General features: G+C 39.4%; 2 long non-coding RNA genes across 2 annotated transcripts; both read left to right on the plus strand.

Annotated features, from left to right (window-relative positions):
• Positions 1-6,625: 6,625 nt before the first annotated feature.
• On the plus strand, positions 6,626-7,852 carry LOC142740923 (uncharacterized). The gene is made up of 3 exons (XR_012880924.1): positions 6,626-6,673; positions 7,546-7,620; positions 7,737-7,852. It is a non-coding gene; the product is annotated as an uncharacterized LOC142740923 (long non-coding RNA).
• Positions 7,853-8,160: 308 nt separating this feature from the next.
• LOC142740922 (uncharacterized) lies at positions 8,161-9,261 on the plus strand. The gene is made up of 4 exons (XR_012880923.1): positions 8,161-8,293; positions 8,375-8,446; positions 9,034-9,096; positions 9,203-9,261. It is a non-coding gene; the product is annotated as an uncharacterized LOC142740922 (long non-coding RNA).
• Positions 9,262-14,204: the final 4,943 nt, after the last annotated feature.

The following is a 14,204-nucleotide window of genomic DNA, read 5'->3' on the forward strand; positions in this document are numbered from 1 at the left end:
GATAATTGAATCATTTTGTTATTTGCCGCCGGTGAGACCGAGAGAGGAGATGAGAGTATATCCTCCCATTCCTCCCCCGTCAGATCTGGTATAGGGCCCTCCCATTTATCCTTCATCGGTAACGTGACATTGGCCAATTTAGCATGTATAAGAGCAGTGTAGACAGCAGAGATCAGCCCCCGGGGGCCCTGTGATCTAAAAACACCAATCAGAGGGAATCGTGAGAATTCGTGATCTGACCTAGGGTATTGACTTGCGAGAGCATGTCGCAGCTGCAGATATCGATAGAAACCTTCTCTACGAATTTGGAAGTCCTCTTGCATTTGTGTAAAGGATTTAAAGACGTTATCAACATACACATCTCCAATTCTACGCACCTCAAAGCCACACCAAAAAGGGGGGCTTGCCCTTCCATTAGATGAGGAAGAAGGGGGTCATCCCACAGTGGCATGTCCACCTGTATATCCGCATATGCATACATATGTTTGGCAGCCATCCAGGCCTGCACTGCCACCCTATGGACTGGAAGCATTGCCTTATAGGTTCCCAGGGGAACTTTCCAGCACTGGCCAAAGATGTGTGAGATGCAAATATGTAGCGAGGTGCTGTTCCCGCGTTGGTAACGGATCCGGCCCTGTCCATAGCTGCAGGTACCTCAGCTGCCCAGCTAGATAATACATGAACAGGTCCGGTAATGCCATCCCTCCCGCATGCTTAGGTCTCTGCAGGGTAGACAAACTAAGTTTGGATCTATTGGATCCCCAGATAAAGGCTGGGAATAAGGCATGAAGGTATTTAAAAAAGACCTTATATACTGGTATGGCTGCGTGCTCCAGGACATATAGACATTTTGGCAGAATAACCATTTTAATTAAGTACATTTAATTACATTAGGAAGCCAAGCTGCCATCACTACGTCAACCCCCAAGCAAGAGCCAGATTCAGTTGCTGAACTGAGAGAACAAGTCGCTGTTTTGACCAAAAGCCTCACTAAAGTGTGTCAGAGCTTGGAAGATCTGAGGCAGCACCAAGAGGAAAGCCACCGGTACACCAGTAACAGGTTCCGTGATAGACCTGTTAGAAGGAGGTTAACTTTCCAGAATCCGGGTAGGCTCCCTATTGACAAGTTTGATGCTAATGGAAGACCCATTTGCCGCAGGTGCCAAAGAGCTGGCCATGTTAAGAGAGAATGCTGTTAGTTAAATATAATAATTAATAACAGAAAGCATACCCTGCTACGTTGGCTGGCTCACAAGTCACCATGTTGCAAAGAGGTTGGTTTGAGAAACATTGATCAGCTGATACAACCTCCAGACCCTTGGCTGAAAGTCATAGCCAGTAATGGACAGTTAATACCTCTACATTGTTACTGGGAACCTACAATCCAGGTGAGGGAGATACAACTACCTCAGCAAGGCGTGATTGTAATAGATCTAAAGGATAACGAATTTCCACCAATGGTGCTGGGCAAGAACATACTCCACAACTGCTATGAAGAAATGCTAGATGCCCTACATGGCGCCCTTCCTACAGCTTCTACCTCTAAGCAAGTTGCGCTTCATAACTCCATACGTCACCTGACTGCTTAACAGAGATTCTCCAATGAAAAGGGTGAGATTTGCCGTGCTCGTATTATGGACAACCAACCAGTGACTCTGCAGCCAGAGGCAGAAACCATGGTGTGGTGCAGAGCTCAGTCTTTACCTTGTAAACCTGAACATCAAGCTCTAGTGGAACCTCTTCCAATGGAAGAACACCCAACAATGCAAGCAGCCAGAAGCCTAATGACTGTTTACAATGGGAGGGTACCCATCCGCCTCCTGAATCTTGGCGGGGGAGTTCCCTGCTTCAGCATTAGATTCAACTGTATCTGCGTCCTAAGGAACCTTTCACCAGGGGTATATGTCTGGAAATATTCGATTTTGACGGGAGATTCAAACGCAGTGTGAATAGAGCCTAAATCTGGTGTAAGACGGTCCAAAAAACTGTTGCAGGTGACATACTTATCAAACAGATAAGATTTTTTTAAATCCCAAAGCTGCTTAACCAGTTCAGGACCGGGCTATTTTGAGCCTTCAGGACCAGACACTGTTTAGCCCTTTTTAGCACGTGTTAAATGGCTATAACTTTTTTATTTGTTGGGCTAACGACGGTATTTTTTTTGCAATGTTTTTTTCCGTAGACAATGCAGGTTTCTTTTTTTATCGTTTTTATACACATCCTTTTTGCTATTTTAGAATTTTTATTTTTAAAGTTTGAAAATAATAGTAAAAAAATAAGCTTTTTTACATTTCAGCTATTTTTTTTTGGTAATAACATAGTTTTACCCTAAAATGGACCTTTTATTTGTGATCATCATTGTCTACCATAAATTTTAATATATAACATGTCTATATTAGGGTAATTGGGTCAGCGCTAGCTTTACAACAATTATAGGCGGGGGGAACGTTTTTTTGGGGGTGGGTATTTTATGTGTATTTATTATAAAAAAATTTTTTGCACTTTACTTTACTTTTATTTTTTTATTACTATGGTCTGTCCCTCAAAGGTCAAAAAAGACCTTTGGGGAACTTTATATATATTTTTTCTTTCTTTTACACCATGTTTTTCCACTGGAGCTGCACAGCAGCCCCAGTTACAGGGGAAATCAGCCCTCTCATAGTGACGATTGTCACTAATAGGGCTGTGCTGGGTCTAGTAAGACCCACCAGCAGTCTGTCACTAACGGCACCCGGCGATCATGTGACCAGTCACATGAAAACCGGGAGCAATAGAGACAGTGGCATGGCCGCTGCCTCTATTCCTATACACAGCGTTCATTGAGCGCTGTGTACAAGTGATCAGAGAAGACAGAAGCAGCGAAAGCTGCTTCTATCCTCTCCTCAGGGTCCCCGGCAGTCACTGACAGCCGGAGACCCGACATTCAGCTGCCCGATCGCGCGGGCAGCAAGTTAAAACCCGAGCCGTAAAAAGTATATGGCTCGGGTTTTAAGAACCCTGACCGCTGGCTGTAAAAACACAGCCAGCGGTCGGGAACCAGTTAAGACATTTATGGATTTTGTCATTCAGTTGCGTAAAGGGTTGTAATGGTGGTGCGGCTGGTTAAGATTAGCTATGCAACATATTTATCCTGAATTTTATTTTTACAAAAGTGGAGCACATGTGCAGCAGTTCAGACCTGTGTCTGCTCTATTGTAGTCTTTAGTATAAGGCCTAGTTTACACAGGGTTTTTTGCAGGACGAAAAAGTCTGCCTCAAAATTGCTTCAGGCATTTTGAGGCCGATTTTGTCGCCTGTGTAACACAGCTGTCACCCGCTGTGTATGGAGCAAGCTCAGCCCGTGAGCCCCCTCCATACTTCCCCTTAACGGCTGCCACGTACCAGTACCTGACATCTCGTTAAGGGGTTAATAGAAATAGGTGCGATACAGGCGACAAGACTGACACAGGGTGTCATGAACTGCTGACAAGTATTACTATAGCAGTAAAGTGAGAACTTGAGTAGCGGGACATCACAAAGTGGGTGTGGTGTGATTTGAAGGGACATTTCTGAGCATAAGTGGGTATTCCCAAATAATACTATACAGCTTCTAGAAAATAATTTCGTATGTCCAACAAACTAGGTATGCAATTGATTACATACAAAAGTAGAGCTGAAGGAGTTAAAGGCTGTGCACTTTGCAATTTTTCTCTTTTTAATTCTCCAATTAGTTTTTTAAATTGCTACAATCTCTTTAAAATAAAAATGAAACAAAATCTTGGTATACATTTTATTGTTTTGCGTCTAGAGCTAGTGCAAAGACCTATTTGTCTCCATGGAAACCAACTACAAACAAACATAAGTCCTGCAAAATGTGTTATTCCACGTTACACTTGCCATTGGACCAGAATCACGTAATGTAATCCAAGGTAAGGTGCTGGAAAACACAGACAAGATATGACAATAAAAAAATCCTTGTTTTTTTGTCCATGTGTTATCCCGGAGACGAAAAAGGAGAGGGGTGCCATGCTGGTGACTGAGGAGAGGGGTGCCATTGTGGTGACTATGAAGGATACTGTACAGTGTTCTTTAACCTATGGCTGTCTAGTTGTTATGAAACTAAAATTCCCATCATGCACTCATGCACTACAGGTCTCCGGTAGGGTAAAATGGGAAGTCACAGGTAGAAGACCTCTGCAGTGTAATGTTTGGTAATTAAGTTTACCGGTTACACATCAATTACAAGACTAGGTATGGGCAGGACTTTAACTTGATTTTCTCAATGGCTTTTCAATATCTTTTGTTGTGTTGAGTGATAAGTTTTTACGCTGCAGAAAGTAATCCGGGTGAATTGCTACATCTGTATATGAGAACAGTGTCATTAATAACATGATTTTGGGCTGTTTTATCATTTTGTGAATTTATTCATGTACTCTGGATGTTTGCTGACTGCATTAAACACTTTAACTAGCAGTCTGTATACTTTTTTCTTTAAAAAGACCATCCCCACAATTTTGGTGGTCGTCTTGAGCTTTCACTAAAATATACACCTCCTTCTCATTTCGTCATGGCATCATCCTTGTACATGCAAGTGTCAGAATGTGATGACATCATAAGGCAGTTATAAATTACCATACCCTCCTCTAAGCTGTTCTCAGAATGCGATGACATCATAAAGCAGTTATAAATTACCATACCATCCTCTATGCTGTTCTCAGAATGTGATGACATCATAAAGCAGTCCTAGGTTAAGTTATCACACATTCAGTGATTTCCCCCTTTTTTGTCATGGCGAATAAACAGAGCATAGCTGTTATTTTCCTGGCGATTCTTGCTGTATTTGTGGACATTGCGCTTGGTCGTGAGACTTCCGGTAATGTGACTGTTATTTATTTCATTCTAATACTAGTTTAATCATATCTATCCAGTTATTATATTACTTACAATCTCTTACATATGTGTCGTATAACTTACACTTTACCTCTGTCTCCTTCTGTCTATACCTCTGTCTGGCTTAGTGAATGAGAAATCATGTAACGCCATTTGAGAAAAACATGGCGGTTACTGTGATTTCTGTTACTAGAATGAGCTCCACAAAGCTTAGCTGTGATCTTATTGTACCAGTGAAGTGAATGAGACAGATACACAATGTTGTAGATTATTTCATAATTGCTACTTGTCTAAAATCGAAATGATAATTTCTTAAAATCCAAATTATCCGTTCTTCAATCTCTTATAAACAGTTGGGTTGTTCATGTGAATATTCCTGGACTTTTATTGCCAACTTTACTATTAAAGAGGTTATCCCATCAAAACAACCCACTCTTTAAGGACAGTCCCGTCCCCCCCCCCCCCCCACCCCGTGTCCAGCTGGTATAAGACTGTTGAAACTCTGTATCGAAGTTACAGGCGGCCACATACTGTTCAATGGATGGCAGAGAAGGATCTAGTGGCTCTCTATTATGGCTAATAGACGGGATCCTAAGTAGATGTCCAAGAAGCTAGAGAATTATATATAAAAGGCTATTAGAAATAATGTATATGAGAATTCCATTCTGCAACAGATTGATGTCAGTCAGGGAGACTGAGGGGAGATGATATAATACAATCTTCTCCTCAATATTAAAGTTATCACCAGTGTGTGCACATATTAGCGTCAATGGTAGAACATCCCAGCACCACAGAATACAGAGATACTATGGACCTGTCACGTGTTGTATAGATTTATATAGCTGCTTATGTGTGTGTGTGTGTGTGTGTGTGTGTGTGTGTGTGTGTGTGTGTGTGTGTGTGCGCCCTATGTACGATTTTTCAGAGTCTTCTACAAGGAATATTAGAATTTTGCAGTATAATAATCCCAGTTATTTAAATAAAGTATATACAGAAAAGTATATTTTTTAATATTGTTTTGATTTTATTTATCTTATTTATTGCAGCAACAACTCCTGGTGAGATTGATATAACATCGAAGTCTCACACTGTTCCAGCATATGCTGAAGGTACTAATAAAACGATATAACTAATATACTTGTAATATACCTGTTTGCCATCAGTGAATGAGAACATGGGAACCTGCTCTCCGCTGAGAAGTGGATACAACTGTACACAGTCTTAGGCAATGCTCTGTGCGCTAAATACATCAGCAGCAGCGCCACAAACCTCACTCATAGTTTGTTTCTAAATGTAGATAATATAACAAATGAATGTAATTTTTTTCATACAGGTCCATCTGATGGACAAAGAAAAATACCTAAAACGCGTTTGAGAAAAATTGTGGTGACTCCGCGTTCAAACATCAATGGTAAGTGTATTGTGAATATGTTATTATTACAATATCCTCCTCCATATTCTGTCATTTACTAGAACTGTGCCCTAAGATTAAAAAGTTTCCTCAAACCATTATAAAGACTGTCATGTTCTATGTGGTGTCATGATGTGATTATTATGTTGGGCCCATGTTATATCCAGTATGTGGCCTTCTACAAGGAAATGTTTCCCAACATTCCCACCAATGAAGATTTCAGGAATAGGGAACCCATCAATGTCCATTACTGTTCCCAATGACAGAAATATCTTTCTATAGATATAGAGAATATGTTTATAATGTTGATTTTCTCTTTGTTTCCTATAGAAGAGACGTCTGGTGTGATAATAAAGACAACATTGTCTATCACCACACCACCACCCCCTGAAGGTAATATAATAACTTATTATAGAGAGAGAATACATCTAGTAATGACAAACATACAAGTATATCAGCGGATTAGCATGTTCAGTCGGCTTAGATGTTGGTATTGATGGCACGGGACTCAAGTTTAGAGTCTATACATTGATGGAAATATTGGGGGATTTATATATTATTTAGAAAAGAATTAAAATAGACTAAATTCCCATTACTTTATCACAAAGAACCAAGTAAGAAATACTGCTACACCAGTGTATACGAGACGTTTAATAGATCCATGTACATTATTTATATATAACGCTAATGCACAATATACACTCTAGGGTTAATATTGATTGTATGAGGCTATTACTACCATTCTTTCAGAGAACCAATATATTTATTTAGGGTAATACTAAGTATAAATACAAGTCACAAATGATAATGTAGTTTACAAGGGGTGTTCAAGTCAATGCATCACAACATCTATCCGCATCGTTTATACATTGGGATAGTAGGAAACAAATTACAATTAGGTATATACTATATCTGCAGAAGACAACTAGGGCTTTCTATTGAGATATGAGGTTACAAGTGTTAAATCTTTATATTCACATTTTCATACAATCCCATAATAGATATGAAGACCTCCTGGCTATAGACAAAAACCATAAAATACCCCAAAATATACTATCGTTTCATGATAATAGAAATCTGCCTTACATTTAATTTCACTGTAATGAAAATAATGAGCAAAATGTCATCAATGCACAATAGATATAATATAACTGATGGTGTCTCAATAATATTGCTGTCAGTGAATGACTCTTTGCTGTGTGCCGGACATCAGAAGGTTTCACTATTATTAGTATTATTAACACGTTCTCTGTACTGTGTTATAGATCTAGTTAGTGCAGACATTACAACTACAACACAAGGGTCTACACCCCCAACTGAGAATGATCTGCAGGGGACCGGTGAGTTCTCTGAATAAATATATTGTCTGATACTGGATTGTTATTATCCATATACTATGATCGGATCATGATTTGTTCTTCATCCTTTCCATAATGTAATATTTTCTTTATTATAGATAAAACGTCTGCTGCAACAGTTACATCACTGCCCAGTACCACAACAACATATACTGAAGGTAATGCACAATACTTATAATGTTAGCTATGCAGGGTATGACTATCGGAGGTGTAGGGGCGATCACAGACACAGGCTCTGGAGTCCGAGGGGGTCCATAAGGTTCATCTGCCTCAGACCAGGAGACAACCCCTACCCATAATGCTGTTCTCCTTGACAGAAGCTTACCCTGTCTGGTCTTAAGAAGGATCTACCATATTTAATAGAATAGTTTAATCAATTATTAATACATAATGTACAATTATAATGGGTAATGTGTGTATTTTTGTCTTGTAGGTGTCTCAAATGGAATTTCCACAAAAGTGAAAAAAATTAAGAAAATCATTGTTCCTCGTGGAAATTTCCATGGTAAGTTATAGAATAGTATAATAGGTTACTATATAATGTACAGTTATAATGGTTAATTTGTGTATTTTTCTCATGTAGGTGTCTCATATGGAATTGCCACAAAGGAAAAACAATTAAAGAAAATCATTGTCCCGCGTGGCAATTTCCATGGTAAGTTATAGAATAGTATAATAGATTATTATTATATAATGTACAGTTATAATGGTTAATTTGTGTATTTTTCTCATGTAGGTGTCTCCTATAGAATTCCCACAAAAGAAAAACAATTAAAGAAAATCATTGTACCACGTGGACATTTTCATGGTAAATTAATCTAGAAGTTCTTATTATGATGAGTAGTAAAAAAAATGGCTGTTAATATTCCTACCTATGTTCTAATTTTTATTAGGTTTTTACAAAACTCCTGTTTATTAGAAAGATTAATATTTGCTTTTATATGACCTTATTTCAAGAACATTTTGTGTTTTATGTTGCGGATTTTGGTGCGTTTTTTCTACATTTGTCAGATATAGTTTGCAAGCGGAAACGCAAGAGAAATTCAGATCCTGCAGATTGTAAAATACGCACCGAAGGTTAATTTACGTGCAGAAAAATTCTGCAACGTGTAGATGAGAACTTGGAATCTCACTTCGCTGATACTGTATTACATTGCGGATTTGCCGCAGGATAATTTGCATGGCAAATCCACGAGTAATATGCATCCGTGTGCATTTGGTCTAAAGGTGAAAAGGAAAGTCAAGAGGCAGTGTTCAGTTGTTTCCATATCTCCCTTAGGTTATATTGGAGTGTTACATCTCTTGTTACTTCATGATCACAAGACTTTATATAATTTATAAAACTATTCAATTATGACACATTTATGTCAATGATGAGTATTATTACTTTTTCAGAACGTAAGATCAATGCAGGACTGGGATATCCTAAGAAAAGAGTAGAGACACCTTATCCTGAAGGTAAAGATCCATTCCTCATTCACTTGTATTTTATGCTACTTTGCTGTGGACTTTTTTGTACATGTTTTATATATAATAAGTTAATGTGGGTATTTTTGCCATTCAGTGGAGACAGACTTTGACAGAGACTTAAAAGCATTGAAAAAAATGTTGGCTCGACCTAGAAAGATACAAGGTAAGACCATTCTTCTAATATACTTATACACTTATAGTATAAAGTCGCATCTCATATAATAAGGGTTTATAGGTTCTTACATTATATTACACTATTATAATCATCACATAGTTATGATTATGATGTCCAGGGTCAGATATACCATATGTGCAACCTGTCTAACTGCACCGGGGCCCTGCAGGCAAGAGGGCCCACTCCTACCTTAAGGAAAATAGTGCCCCCTACTGTCTATCGGTCACATGTAAGGGGTTTTACTTATTCCCATCCATGCCCCACAATTACTGCTGGATTGGTACACTGTGAAGGATTTTCTGGGGAGCAGTGGATGAGGTGATCTATCGCTAGCACCCCGCTGTCATGAAATTCGTCTTTGGATAACAAGGGGCTCATACACTTGTCTTGCACAGGGGGCCTCCGTTATTTGTATCTGCCCCTGATGATATCACAATATCAGGATTTACATTTCTTGTGCACACAATATAATTGTTTGCAATATTTTCATTATTATATTTTCAGGTCGAAAGATCAATGCAGGATTACAACGTCCTGAAAAGACAGAAGAAACAACGTATCGTCAAGGTATAAATCTTTAATACATTATAGCAATTATATTATATATGGAAACGATATAAACACAAACATAACAAGTATAACTCTGTTCACATCGGTGTTCAGGGGTTTCTGACAAGCTTTCCAGTATTTTAGAAAGGGAAAATAGCGAAGTCTGCAGCACTATTCTTGTCAAAAATACCATTAAAAAAAATTCAACATGGCCGATAATATATTCTCCAGATCTTGTTCTCTTGTCATTGACTTTTAAAATAGTTTATGCATAAAAATAAGGGTATATTCACATATTGCAGATTTGTTGCAGGAATTTTTACGAGTGAAAATCTGTTCCATATATCTAAATGCGGTTGTTTCTGCACATCGATTTCTGCAATCCACATTCAGATAAAGGGGACAGTATACGCTCGTTCTAAGGCTCAATGCACACGATGCGTATTACAGGCGGTTTTGCCACGCGGATTTGCATGTAGCGAAACCGCAGCATAATGAAGTACCAGCATAGTCAGAGAGATTCCAGGAAATCTCATGTACACGCTGCAATGTTTTTCCGGACAGAAATTGACCTGCGGTGCATTTTTAAGAAACCACAGCACGTCAATTTATCTTGCGTTTCTGCTTGTGAATTATATCTGCCTAGTGCTGTGGAAAATCGCACCAAAACCGCAGCTGAAAAACACGCCAAAGAACGCATCAAAACGTAAAAACTGCACTGGAAAACGCATGGAAATACGCACGATTAGGTGCGGTTTTTACCTACCAATTGCTGCGGTTTTGGTGCGTATTTTCCTCAGATAAATAAGCTACATGCCCACGTTGTGTAAAACTCAAACATAGAAATGTGATCCAATCTGTGTAGGAAAGATTAGAATGACACTTCCAGCTATAATAAATAGTCTGCATAGGAATATATTTATTACAGGTTAACCGTGTAATACACTTCTTATTTCCAGAATTAGAACAAGCGCCACCAGATGACGATGAGGAGGAATCATATCCTTGGATGCTTGACACAACAACTGAAGGTAAGCTGTTATATTACCCCATATCTCCCAGTCTATGACACTGAACATCATACATTGTAGGGTAGAAGTCTCCTAAATATTTATGTGATCAGCTGTAATTGTGGGAAATTTTATGGTTTCTAATAGCAGGACCATCACCTGGAGCGACAGAGGTAAAAACTGACATTAAAATTTTATGTTTTTATAACATTATCTGAAAAAAGAGATAAAATGAGACAACAACCTGATTGGATGACAGCTGTCAACCAATAATCACGACTCTTCTTATTTGTACGTACCAAACCCGTCAAAAAGCATGAAAGAAATGCATGTAAAATAATCGTTTTTACATGTATTTTTGCTGGCTTTTGTTATTTTGAAAAACGTCATACCCAGATGATGACTTTTGATAAAAACTAAAACTGACGGAAAATATGCTACAAAAATGGAAAAAAACAAACACCCCGCTGTGTATAAAGGCTTTCTTATATTTTACTATAAACTTTAAACCAACATCTGGCCGTATCATTCTTGTCCCACCAAAAAACACGCAAAAAACACCATGGAAAAAACATCAAAACATTATGGGGCAGATGAACTATAACAAATGCATGCCGTTTGCCAATTTTGTTTACGTGTTTTAGAATTTTTTTTGCTTCTTACTATGTACTGTTCAAAAATCCTAGAAAAGTGGAGTCCTAAAATGTGCCAAATTTATTATTGACATGCACCACAACTTTGGTGAAAAATACAGGTCTAAATTAAGCCAACCAAAAGGGGGTGTAAGTTAGAGAAAAGTTTCTAACATGTCTATCAAGATGCGCCAAATCTCTGATACAGCATGCACCAATGTAATAAAATCTTCTGCCTGTCTCCTCTAGGTTTATGCCGTCCTTATTTTACACGATATTAATAAATCTGCCCCATTGTGTGACACTGGCCTAGAGCAGTTATCTGATGGGGTCACACATGGAGAATCATAATAGTAGACAGTTAGACTGCATAAGATTGAGTACGGATGACAGTCTGCTGCTTAATGTTGTAGTTCACCAATGTTGGCTGTCTCATTCCTTTTATGTTCCCTTGGTAAACAAAGTTCTGATGCTAAACTAATGATTGTGATTTTCTGCTCTGATTTTCCCACAGTGTCCACTACAATCTCAACAACAATACCAACAACAATGTATAGAACAAGAGCGATAACTGTAGACACTACAACATGGCAAAGAGCAACAACGATGTCTACAACAGCGACAACCATAGACACAACACCAGTGCAAACAGCAGCACCAGAATCAGACCTTCCAGCTACTACCACCCCTGCCGTATCTGCAGACTACACACTGCGTAACATCATAATCATCAGCTGTGCTGTTGGCGTTCCTCTGCTACTCGTTGCAGTACTGCTATTCATCGTGCTTCTTAAACTGCAAAGACTTCAGAAGTATGCATTGTTTTTCCTTTCTACCTTTATTTTTTTCGACATTATTTTACGCTTTAAAACTTATGGTTTATTTCACTGTTTCTGTTCTCAGATTGCTGGATATACAAAGAGTCTAAGGATCTGCTGAAGATTCGTAAAGGAGAATGTCGCTTTATATGTCGCTTGTACCTGCTAACGTACTTCAGCCACCTGGTTATCTCTTGGCTGCTGTGAACAGTTGTGTTGAGATCAGTGCTCCATCACTTCAGTGGCGAACCAGTCTTCTTTCTACTACTCTGTCACCTGAGTCCTGGTCCCTGCCTGTGTGACCATAAATGCGCACATTTCCACCATTATGTCTGTGTACTCTAACCATAGGCTGACAATAGCGCTATTATTTCATCACACAACCTATGGCGGCACCAGCTAACAGTCCTCCCATCCTTACTGTTAGGTATGTGCACAAACAACTGCACATATGTTTATGGACAGCACGGTGGCTCAGTGGTTAGCACTGTTGTCTTGCAGTATTGGGGTCCTGAATTTGAGTCTGACCAAGGACAACATCTGCATGGAGTTTGTATGTTCTCCCCGTGTTTGCGTGGGTTTCCTCCAGGTACTCCGGTTTCTCCCACATTCGAAAAACATTCTGATAGGGTAATTGGCTTCCTATAATATTGGCCATAAAGAATCTGTGTTTTCACATAGTTCATTATCAATTACAAACTTCAACAACTAAAACATCTGTGTGGTGTTTTCTTATAAAATATGTTTTCAGAGTGTAAGAATATATAGTAATCCTCTTAAAAACTGCTATAGAACCTTTACAATAAGAAGATATGTAAGTGGCTGATCTGAGTGCAGAGTGAATGTCATGAGTGCATAGTGGCAGGCATAGTGGCTGTCATGGGGCCATTAGGCTGGCATAGGAGCATTGTGGTTGTAATGCAGGAATTGTAGCTGTCATGGGGGCACTGTGGCTGTTATAGGGGAATTAAAAGCATTCTTGTTGTCATGAGGCATTGTGGCATAGGGAGCACGGACGGTAGAGGTGAGGGACATTGTGGCTTTCATAGGAACAGTCTGTGGCTTAAAGAATCCACAGGATAGGTGATAATTATTTGATCGCTGGGGGCTCCTCCACTGGGACCCCACCGATTGCAAGAATAGGGGTCCAGGACCACTCCTGCTCACTACATCCCCCAGTGATGAGAAACTTGAATGAAGCAGCGGTCGATCGCTGGTCCATTCAATGTCTATATGACTATAAATCAACCTGCTTTAGACAATTCTAAACAACTTTATTGACTCTTATCATTAACAGCTGTGAGCTACTAGTCCGTTTGGACTTTTCAGTCTCTTGACAGAAGTACTCGATACAGGAGAGGTAGTTATTCAGGGTTACTGTTCTGTCCCTATTCACATTCCACCTCCTAATGCAGTGTCCCAGATACACTGCAGAAATGTACTGTGATTTCTGACATTGTATGTAAAAATATGAGTTTGAGGCCTCATTTACAAGAGCGTGTGCGTTTTGAGCACGCAAAACCCGCAGCGTTTTGCGTGTGCAAAAGGCACTTAACAGCTCCGTGTGTCATCAGCGTATGATGCGCGGCTGCGTGATTTTCATCATTATGACACTTCGTTTGGATGTTTGTAAACAGAAAAGCACGTGGTGCTTTTCTGTTTACATTCACAGTTTGACAGCTGTTGCGCGAATCCCGAAGTGCTTCCGTGTGGTGCGCGTGATTTTCACACACACATTGACTTCAATGGGTGCGTGATGCGTGAACAGCGCACAAAGATCGGACATGTCGTGAGTTTTTTTCAGCGGACTCACGCTGAGCAAAACTCACGGACTATCTGCATGTCCCCATAGACTAATATAGGTGCGTACGACACGCGTGAAAAGAACCCGCGTCGCATGCACGTATATCAC

This window comes from Rhinoderma darwinii, chromosome 2, assembly GCF_050947455.1.
Source record: "Rhinoderma darwinii isolate aRhiDar2 chromosome 2, aRhiDar2.hap1, whole genome shotgun sequence".
NCBI lineage: Eukaryota > Metazoa > Chordata > Amphibia > Anura > Rhinodermatidae > Rhinoderma > Rhinoderma darwinii.